Genomic DNA, 10,543 nt, shown 5'->3' on the forward strand with positions numbered 1-10,543 from the left:
GAGGAAACCTTTAGGAACTAGAGGAAGGTTGTATTTCTCATCATTGTTACATCACACCCTGACTGGCTCATCTCCTCCCCGAGACCCCTCTCTGCTCATATTCTTGATCAGGTAATCCAGGAAATTAAATCTGCTCCACTTCCAATATTTAACATCCAGCTTGATGAATCCACAGATGTTGCCAAATGTTTACAGTTACTGGCTTACGTGGGTATATTAATGATGGCAACTTTAAAGATGAATTTCTTTTTTGCACATCTCTTGAAATGACAACTACTGCACGTGATGCATTTGACACAGTTGGTTCATTTCTGAATGAGCATAAGTTCTCTTGGGAAAAGGTTTGTGGTGTTTGCACAGCTGGTGCTCCAGCTATGCTGGATGTTGATCTGGATTTCAATGTTTGGTACTGAATCAGTCACCAAAAGTCATCAGAACTCACTGTATGAGTCATTAAATATTAGCAACGAAGACGCTGCCACAAGAGTTACAAGAAGTAATGAAAAATGTCATAAGTTCCGTCAATTTTGTAAAGGCGAGCACTTTAAACAGTCGACTGTTTTCACAACTGTGCGACGAGTTGCATGTGCCAAATAATGCTCTGCTATTTCACACTGAAATGAAATGGTTGTTGAGAGGAAAATTTTTACGTGTTTTTGAGCTTCATGATGAACTCAAAACATCTTTTAAACAGAAAGCAATACCACAGTTTGAAGCACTTTTTAGCAATAAAAGTGAACTGCAGAAAATAGCTTATCACATAGACTCAAGTATAATCTGACCCAAATATCAGCCGAGGCACTGAATTTTACCACAAAAATTGAATTAAAAATGTGCTGAAAAACTTGGTTTATACTTGAGTATATACGGTACTTGGTTGACATCTTTGCCACCTTGTATGAGTTAACATTTATCACTTCAAGGACCAAATGCAACATGCCTCAATTTGTCTGAAAAGATCTGATCACTCCAAATGAAACTTCAGCTTTGGCACACACACAAAAAAGGATGAAAATAAAATTTACATGTTGCCTACCTTATCTGCTTTCTTTGAGGAACATACATTGAACCAGATAAAAAGATTAAGATGATCATTTCTGTGAAAGAACACTTGCATATGTTTGCAGATGAAATTTCATCCTACTTTCCAAATCTACCTGACAATTCTGGACCAAGGGTTTGAGTCATATCCTGTTCTCTCTCAGACTGTGTTGCGCCTCCTTCTTCCATTTCTAAGAACCTATCTTTGTGAAACAGGGTTTTCCAGCTTGTTAGTTATCAAGTCTAAATACAGACGTAGACTTGTAGAAGATGATCTTCGTTGTGCACTTGCAAAGGCTGCCATGAGAATTTCAGATCTGGTGAGAAAGAAGCTATCTCAACCTTCGCACTGACATTGGCTTTTTATGCATACTGTCACAAAATGTAGCAATGTAGTTTCCTGTTGTTATATTAAGACTGTTACTCATGCTACACCATGCTTCATGACAAAATTTCATTTATTTGCAATTAGAAATAAATATTTCACAATATATAATTACATGTTGTTTTGTGATTAATAATTATGCTTTAATTATGTTCAATTTATAAAAATGAAAACACATCCTGCGTATCAGATATTTACATCTTAATTCATAAAAGTAGCAAAATTAAAGTTATGAGGTAGCAACGAAAATAATTTTATGGTTGGGGGTCAGCCCAACATGAGGAAGTGTATGAAAGGGTCCAGCATGGGGAAGGTTGAGAACCACTGCTCTAGAGTCATTCACACACCCCCTCCCCATTTGCAGACTATTGTGAACCCCCTGAGATAACAGAGAGGATTGTACTTCCAAAGTTAAAGACTACAGGCCAACCTGGTGCAGGGTCAAAATGTCACAGCACATACTTTAAAGCCAGACAGACCTAGATTTAAATCTCAGCTCCACCATTTATTAACAGTGTGATTTGGGGCAAATTTTTCTCATCCATTGAAAAAGTTTTGCAATACCAGTCTTTGGGGGATGGTCAAGATATAATGAGCTAATTATATGAAGCATCTGGCACAGAGTTGTAACTACCACACTGGCTTGCTTGCTGTTGTTCCTTAGGTTAGTCTTAGGTACATTATAAATACCTTGAAGGCTGAGACAATATCCATCTTTTAAACCATCTCCATAGACGAACATGTGAGTGTTGAACCTTTGGTAGGGCAGCGGATGGAAGCGGCATCCTATCAATGGTAGTGGTAGGCCAGTAGAATAGCCAGAGCAACCACTGCAACGCGATCCCACTCTGTTCCGTGTCAGACTATGGATTTTTCTTTCTCCATACCAAGAAGATAAAGCGTCCCTTGCAAACGAGCAGTGATCTCTAATATTGGCTCAAAAGAAAGTTGAGCAAGCTTTACAAGTTGAACTAGCTCAAATGCTATAGATGTTAAATGCAGGTTTTACCATAGTAATCCTATATATTTTCATCCCTCTCATATCTAATATATCCTCTCGGGGTCACTATTGCATATAAGAAACCCTCAAAAAAAAAAGTAAGTCCAGAAACTGTGAGCCTATTTCACTCAATACTTTAATACAGAAACACACACACACACACAACCTGGGCACTTAAGCCCTCAAACTATATCTAAATTATATCTTTTCTTTGGACCCCTCAAATTTTAAGAGGCTATATTCCTCCAAGTTCAAAGTCATGTTTATGGTGACAAGGAAAGAGCAGAAGGACTAAGATAGCAAGCTGAAGGAGACATCCAAGTTGGTCTTGGGTAGCTTAGGAAAAACCAACAAAGAGAATGATAGGGTGACCAGAGGTGCACCCAAGGAAATAAAACACTGCAGTGATTCTTCTGTGTCCATTCTCACAAGCAGATTTTTCTTTCTGTGTTGAATATTTTAATCATTGTGTAAGGAAATAACCAAGATCATAGGTGTACTGGAATTTCCTCTTTCATTGCATTCCCTTAATATACGTAACTTCTCTTAGAGGACATGGAAAAGGAGGTTTATACAGTAATATATACATGGGGATATATTTTAAAAGAAAATCGTTTCAAAGAGCCAAATCAGGGCAAGGCTTGACTATGAACCACAATATAAATAAATGTCCTTCCAATAATGCAATTCCAAATGGGAGACCATATTCTCTGGTATAGGATGAAGATACACACACATCCAAATATTGTGTATAAAACTTGGCACAATAAAAGAAATGCAGCCACATCAAAATGTCAGCACATCCTAGTGGACATCTTAATGGAATAACTCAAAGGAGTTTTTAAAATAGATCAGGCAGGAAGACTTTCACTTAGCCCTGCTGGAAAACATGCGTTTCTTTTTCTTTTTCCCCCCCCTAACTTACAGATGAGGAAAAACAACTTATTCTTTGAGAACAAACAAGTCAGAAGCTCTGTTTTCTGAACAGGCCTGATGAGCTCTCCATAACCCAGCGCTTTCCTCTTTCTTCAACAGTAGGAAATCTAAGGGCACATAGAAGGTTGTCTGGCTAAATCCCAGAGGAGCAGAGGTCTCTGAGCAGACACTCGATGGATGGGATTTTCAGGTTCTCTGGTGCTGTGCAGGGGATGTAACATGTTCTGGGAGCTGTGAGGAAAGAAAGGGCTCCTGGAGCTAATTCTGTCATCTTGATTCCATCACTATGTCCCCGAGGTCAGTCAGGGCTCACAGGTCTGGAAACTTCCTTTGGCCCATCCAGGAACGGATTTCCTGAGTCAGTCTAGATTCTTAGCTTTGCCAAGCTTAGTATTCACCAAGAGTGGGCCTCAGCTGGGTAATGGAAAAATACAGAATCTTGTAGCATTCTGGATGCGTGTTGGCAAATACCCATCAATTGGCTAATGATGAACAGGGATGACTGTGGTTATCTCATAGATAGCTTTTTCCTCGATTGTGGCGAAGACTTCCTCATCCCTTTTTGTTCTCAGACGTAGCAAAAGCTCCAGAAATGTTGGAGGCAGGGGGTACAGGGATAGAGAGAATGGAGTAATCTAGCAGAAGCTGAGCCATACTGGGGATTGTTGTTAGATGCCATCGAGTAAGGTTTGACTTATAGTGGTCCATCTACAACAGAATGAAACATTGCCCGGTTCTATGCCACCTTCACCATTGTTATATTTAAGCCCACTTTTGCAATCACTGTGTCAATCTGTCTTGTAGAGTGTCTTCCTCACTGTCCCTCTACTTTACCAAGCATGGTGTCCTTTGCCAGGGACTATTCTCTCCTGATAACATGTCCAAAGTACAGGAGATAAAGTCTTACTATCCTTGCTTCTAAAGAGCACCCCGACTGTACTTCTTCCAAGTCCAATGAGTTTGTCCTTTGAGCAGTCCATAGTACTTCGTTACCCGTTGCCAGGACCACAGTTTCAAATGCACCCATGCTTCTTTGGTCTTCTTTTTCTAAGAACAACTTTCACATGCATATGAGGCAACTGAAAATACCATGGCTTGGGTCAGGCGCATCTTGTTTTCAAAGTAACAGTCTTGCTTTTAAACACTTTAAAGAAATCATGTGTGGATCCTCCTCCAGTTCATAAGTATGATGATTGGGTCTTCATGCGTCTGTGTGATATGTGCCTCTCTTAATCCTTGTTACGGCGCTGGCACATTGCCCATCTGGCACACAAAAAAAGAAAAGAAGTCGTGTGAAGCAGGTTTGCCCAATGCAATGTGTCCTTTGATCTCTTGACTGCTGCTTCCATGAGCATTGATTGTGGACCCAAGCAAGCTAAAAATCCTTGATAACTTCAATCTTTCTCCATTTATCATGATGTTACCTATTGTGTGGATTTTAGTTTTCTTTACATTGAGTTGCAATACATATTGAAGGCTGAAATTCTTGGTCTTAATTAGCAAATGCTTTAAGTCCTCATTTTCTGCAAGCAATGACACAAGTAAATATTTTTCTGGTATGTCCTGCTTTGAGCTAAGATCCATCTGACATCAGTAATGATATCCCTTGTTCCATGTCTTCTGACGCCTGCTTGAAATTCTGGCAGCTCCCTGTCAATGTACTATTGCAACCATTGTTTAATAATCTGCAGCAATATTTTACTTACATGTGATAATGATATTGTTTGATAATTTTGGCATTCTGTGGTGTCACCTTTCTTTTGAATGGGTTCAAATATGAAACCCTTCTAGTCAGTTGGCCAGGTAGCTGTCTTCCAAATTTCTTGGCATAGACCAGTGAGGATGGAGGTTTAAGAGAGGAAAAAGTCAGCCCTGCCACCAATATGAATATCTTCTCAACCAACCAAACCAAGCTCACTGACATTGAGTTGATTTCTCCTCGTGGAGACCTTAGAGGACAGAGTATGACTGCCCCTGAGGGGTTCAAATTTTTATGGGAACAGAAAGTCTCATCTTCCTCCTGTCTAGTTGCTGGTAGGAACAAAGTGTTACTCTTTCAGTTAGCAGTCTAGTACGTAACCTGCTGGGTCACCAGGGCTCCTTGAATATCCATTAGCTGCTAGTTTTCTGAGCAGTGGATTTCCTAAAGTAAAATGGTAACCCACCAAACTTATCATAAAGCAGCATACAAAGGTCACTTGCTATATTTACTATTATAATAATAAAGATATGAGGGGCTTCAAAAAGTTTGTGGGAAAAGTGGAATTAAAGCATAATAGACTTTTTTCCATGAACCTTTTGAAGTCCCCTGATAGAACCCAGAATCAACCCTTTGAAATTTGCATTTTACTCACCTTTCTTATTTTAACGTATTAATAGTCCAGATCATTACTGCTGTTAAACTCTGGGATATCTATGAATCATATCCATTAAACTTTCTCCAAAGAAATTCTAGACCAATCAATCAATGAAGATGGCCAGCAAGGGGGAAAAGAAAACAGAAAAACTTTTAAAGGCATTTTCCCCCCTTTGGTAGATAGATATGTGTTTCCATTACTAGAGAGTGCACTTACCACTCTGTCTACAATGTTTGTACTGGAATGACCAGCAATACTCAAGTTGACACTGAGCAACATTAAGGAACAGCTTCTTGAGCTATAGCTACGTGACCTAGAGAGCTTTTGAACAAAGAAAAACCGTGTTATAAACACTGCTCCCGCCCACCATTGTATACACAGAAAATACATTCCTGGCAGTTTCAGCATAGGGGTTCTGTCCTTCATCCCAGAATCGGGTTCTAAAATACAGGGGTCCAGGTTTAGAGGCTAAAATGTCATGCTTGATGATTCAGTATCAGACTCAGGCAATATAAATCATAATGTGAGTTCTGGGCATTTCTAAGGTTATTCAGCTTTTGTGGGTAAAACCGAATGGAGAGGAACAGTGGAAAGGGGACTACAATTTTAGCAATGGAAGCAATTCCACATACCAGCTAAGAGGACTTGAATTCCCTTTAGGGCCAGCGGGGTCTTAGTTTTGAGAAAACCATCCAAATGAGCCTTGCTGATACCCACCGATTTTTCTTGAAGAAAAATGGGAAATGACTTAAAGGCAGATGTTTCAAACTGAAAATATAACTATTTTGTTAGGTAGAAAAGATTTTCATTTGGAGTTGTTTTTGTAGTCTTTATAGGAATTGCTGTGCTTCTGTTGTTGTTGTTAAGTTAGGAAGAAGGAAGTGAGAGGAGTGGCATTTTGTGGATTGAGGACAAGATTTTCCTAATGGGAGTAGATAGTCCCAATGCTCGGAAGAACAGAGACTGGGATAATGACTCAGAAGATTAATTTAGTCTAAGAAGTGAGGACCTTCATTCTCTTCCTGGGCCTTGGGGCAGATATGCCTGTGTTCTTATGAAAAAAGCATCCCAAGCAATTATGGGCTCTACCACCTAGAAGCAGGCAGGAAATCAGACAGGTGTGGCCTGGGAAGTTCCCCTAGAGGAACCCTACGTTGGTACTCTGGAGGTGGCCACTTCTGGTTAACTGTTTCAGCTTATTTCTATATTGTAGTTCCCTTTCATTATTACTTACTTTAAGAGAGTAGGGCTTTGAACCGGTTCATTCTGGTTTGTCCCCCCTTCTGAGGATTTGTATTTCCACCCTACAAATACTGAATCGTAGTCTGCATGCTAACAAGATTCCTATGTGTTTCTTTCAAGAGAAAGACGAAGCTTTCTACTACCGTGAACTGTCCAGAAGTTCTGTTAGATAGCTAGAGGCAGAACTAGGAGTTGTCCCTCGACATGCCAAAGCCTCCCTTCCTTCTTACAGGAACTTGAAAGCTGTTTAAGGCTAGAGGGCATGCTCACATTCAGATCTTTGAGACAGGAAGCCAGTACACCTGGGTGGGACACCCATATAGGCCAGATGGCCTTAATTCAGCCAATGGGGTCAACCAGTATCTTTGGCCACACCTCCCAGGGGGAGGGGCCTGAAAAGCCAGAAACTTGGGAGACCAACACACTCTCTCCCTCTCTACCTCTAGTGCTCGGGCTGCCTTCCTGCACTGCTGAGTCACCGTCTCTGTCTCTCTGGTTTGTGTTCAGTTTACTGTAATGCCTGAAACTTCTTCCATCCTTTATAAAAACCCACTTGGATCACAAGCCAGGCTTCTGCATGAATTCTTTCTCGTGCGAAGCCAAGGACGGAGGTATTTCTAAAGCGAGAAACCTAACAGTTCTACCCTGTCCTGGAGGGTCACCATAAGTCAGAACTGACTAGATGGAAATGAGTGAGGTTTCATGTGTTTCTTATAGATGCCCAGGTGATTCTTAAACACACACCTAGCAGAAATGTAGATTCAATTCAACATACCCGGGAGAGAAATTCTTAAAAATTCTTAGCATGGCATCAAACCAGAATGAACTGGTTTGAAGCAATAAAGTCCAGTCTCATTAAGCATGACAGTAATATCTAGGGGGAAAGATGGATGTTAAACAAATAAGTACAAAAATAATGTATGACAGTTGTGAAAATATTGTTTCTTTATATTGCGTTGTAATCCACACTGAAGGCTCTAGTCTTTGACCTGCATCAACAAGGACTTCAAGTCCTGATGTCAGCAGGCAAGGCTGTGTCATCTGCCTATCACAGGTTGTTAACAAGCCTTCCTACAATCCTGACGTCATGATCTTCGTATAGTAAAGCTTCTCAAATGATTTGTTCAGCACACAGATTGCTTAAGTGGAGTTAAGGATACAACCCTGATGCACAGCTTTGCTTATTTCATTCACAAGGTATGTCCTTGTTCAATTCCAAGGACTGCTTCTGCACGAGCGCGAGGAAGTGTTCTGGAATTCCCATTCTGCCCAATGCTAACCATCGTTTGTTATGATCCCCACAGTCAAATGTCTTTGCTTAGCCAATAAAACCTCTTTCTTGGTATTCTCTGTTTTCATCCAAGATGCGTTTGACGTCAGCAATGATAGCCCTCATTTTGTGTCCTCTTTTGAACCCAACTTGAATTTCTCGCAGCTCTTCATAGTCTACTGCAACTAAAATTGAATTATCTTCGGCAAAAATTTAGTTACATGTAATATTAATGGTTTTATTCGATAGTTTTTATTTTCAACGGGGTCACCTTTGTTTGGAATGCATAAAAACATGGATCTCTTCTACCTTGGTCTTGTCAGTGGCCGTTGACTGTTGGACCTGAGCATGCTCTGCATCTTACGTGGTTCTACCATGCTCACTTAGCTTGAGTGTCCACACACATCCAAAGGACACTGCCAGAATATGCCCTGGTCATCCCAGAGGGTGAAGAAAGCATGGCTGACAGTGCCCCACTGGGCATAGTCAGTGGGAGAACTTGACCTTGTACGTGAGTCAGCTGAGAGGGGATGAGGTCCGGATCCTCTCCACCTGCATGAACCCCAGCTCCCAGCCTCTAGCCCCTCACCCATTGTCCCCAGCCCTCTCAGTTAACGGAAATGCTATTACTGCCTGGTGATGTGTCAACTACAGTCACACTTATTTCAACTTGCCACAATCCCAAGTGGCCTGGGTAGAATTGTGCACCCGAAGGTTTTCAAGGCGGTGACCTTGCAATAACAGTTCTCCAGACCTGCCCTCCCACCATCCCAGGTGCCTCTGGGTGGGTGTGAACCACCTTTCAGCTAGCAGTCCAGTGTTTAACCATGTGTCCCCCCGGGGATATCCAGTAACTGCCACCCAGGCTACCTTATTTTTAACTTTGCTGGTGTCCTGAGGTCTTCTGCAACAAAATGAAAATACAAACTTTTATCCCCCACTTACCCGGGACCCTTCTAGAGTGGCACAAGAGTAGTTCCTCAGTTTCCAGAAGCTAATGGCAACTTCCAGTGTGGCATTAAAAAATATTGGTGATTTTTTTTTATCCTATTGTTTTTCTTTTTTACATATGTTCTATATTTTAAAGGCAATATATTTATTTCATACTGTGAATTTACAGAAGATGCATAATGCACTTTTTATAACTTGTGTTGGTGTGTATTATATATATAGTCTATGTGTTTCTTCTAATGAAAATAAAGTTTTTCATACATATATGATATATATATACCATATATATAAGCTGACCTGAATATCAATCTAGGCACCTAATTTTACCACAAAAACTGCATTAAAAATGTGCTGAAAAAACTGGCTTATACAGAAGCATATATGGTATATATAATCTGCTAGTTGGTTAGCCAGGTAGCTGTCTTCCAGATTTCTTGGCATAGGCAGTGAGCGTTTCCAGTGCTTCATCAGCTTGTTGAAACATTTCAATTGGTCGAAACATTATTTCTTCCAGCCTTCAGTACAGCTTGGACTTTTTCCTTCAATACCATCAGTTATTGATCATATGCTACCTCTTAAAATGGTAGTTGGACAGCCAATTCTTTTTAGTACAGTGACTCTTTGTATTTCTTCCATTTTCTTTTGATACTTCCTGCATTGTTCTGTATTTTGCCCATAAGATTATTCAATATTGCAACTCAAGGTTTAAATTTTTCCCATTCTTTCAGCTTGATACATACTAAGTATGTTCTCCTTTTTTGGTTTTCTAACTCAAAGTCCTGGAGAATTTCATTGTAATTATATACTTTGTCTTCTTGAAAGGAGAATGATTGGGCCTTCTACTCCCTTAAAGAGTCACAGTCTTGGAAACCCAACAGGGTAAGTTCTACCATATCCTATGGGGTCTTTTTTTTAAAAATCATTTTATTGGGGGCTCATACAACTCTTATCACAATCCATACATATATCCATTGTGTCAAGCACATTTGTACATTTGTTTCCATCAGCATTCTCTTTCTTTCTACTTGAGCCCTTGGTATCAGCTCCTCATTTTTCCCCTCCCTACCTACTCCCCCTCCCTCATGAACCCTTGATAATTTATAAATTATTATTATTTTGTCATGTCTTACACTGTCCGACATCTCCATTCAACCGCTTTTCTGTTGTCCATTCCCCAGGGAGTGGGTTATATGTAGATCCTTGTGACCGGTTCCCCCTTTATACCCCACCTTCCCCTTCCCCTCCTGGTATCGCTACTCTCATTATTGGTCCTGAGGAGTTTATCTGTCCTTGATTCACTGTGCTTCCAGTTCTTATCTGCACCAGGTTTGTAAGGTAGAATTAGGATCATGATAGTGGGG

At 40.4% G+C, this 10,543-nt stretch overlaps 1 non-coding gene and 1 pseudogene across 1 annotated transcript; both read left to right on the forward strand.

Annotated features, from left to right (window-relative positions):
- LOC101648821 overlaps nucleotides 1–10,543 on the forward strand; it is a 37,713-nt pseudogene that overhangs the window by 14,408 nt on the left and 12,762 nt on the right.
- On the forward strand, nucleotides 4,528–4,631 carry LOC115868916. Its single transcript, XR_004045875.1, has one exon. It is a non-coding gene; the product is annotated as a small nucleolar RNA U13 (small nucleolar RNA).

Source organism: Echinops telfairi, unplaced genomic scaffold (genome assembly GCF_000313985.2).
Source record: "Echinops telfairi isolate 266 unplaced genomic scaffold, ASM31398v2 ScPeMD7_18;HRSCAF=68, whole genome shotgun sequence".
Classification (NCBI taxonomy): Eukaryota; Metazoa; Chordata; class Mammalia; order Afrosoricida; family Tenrecidae; genus Echinops; species Echinops telfairi.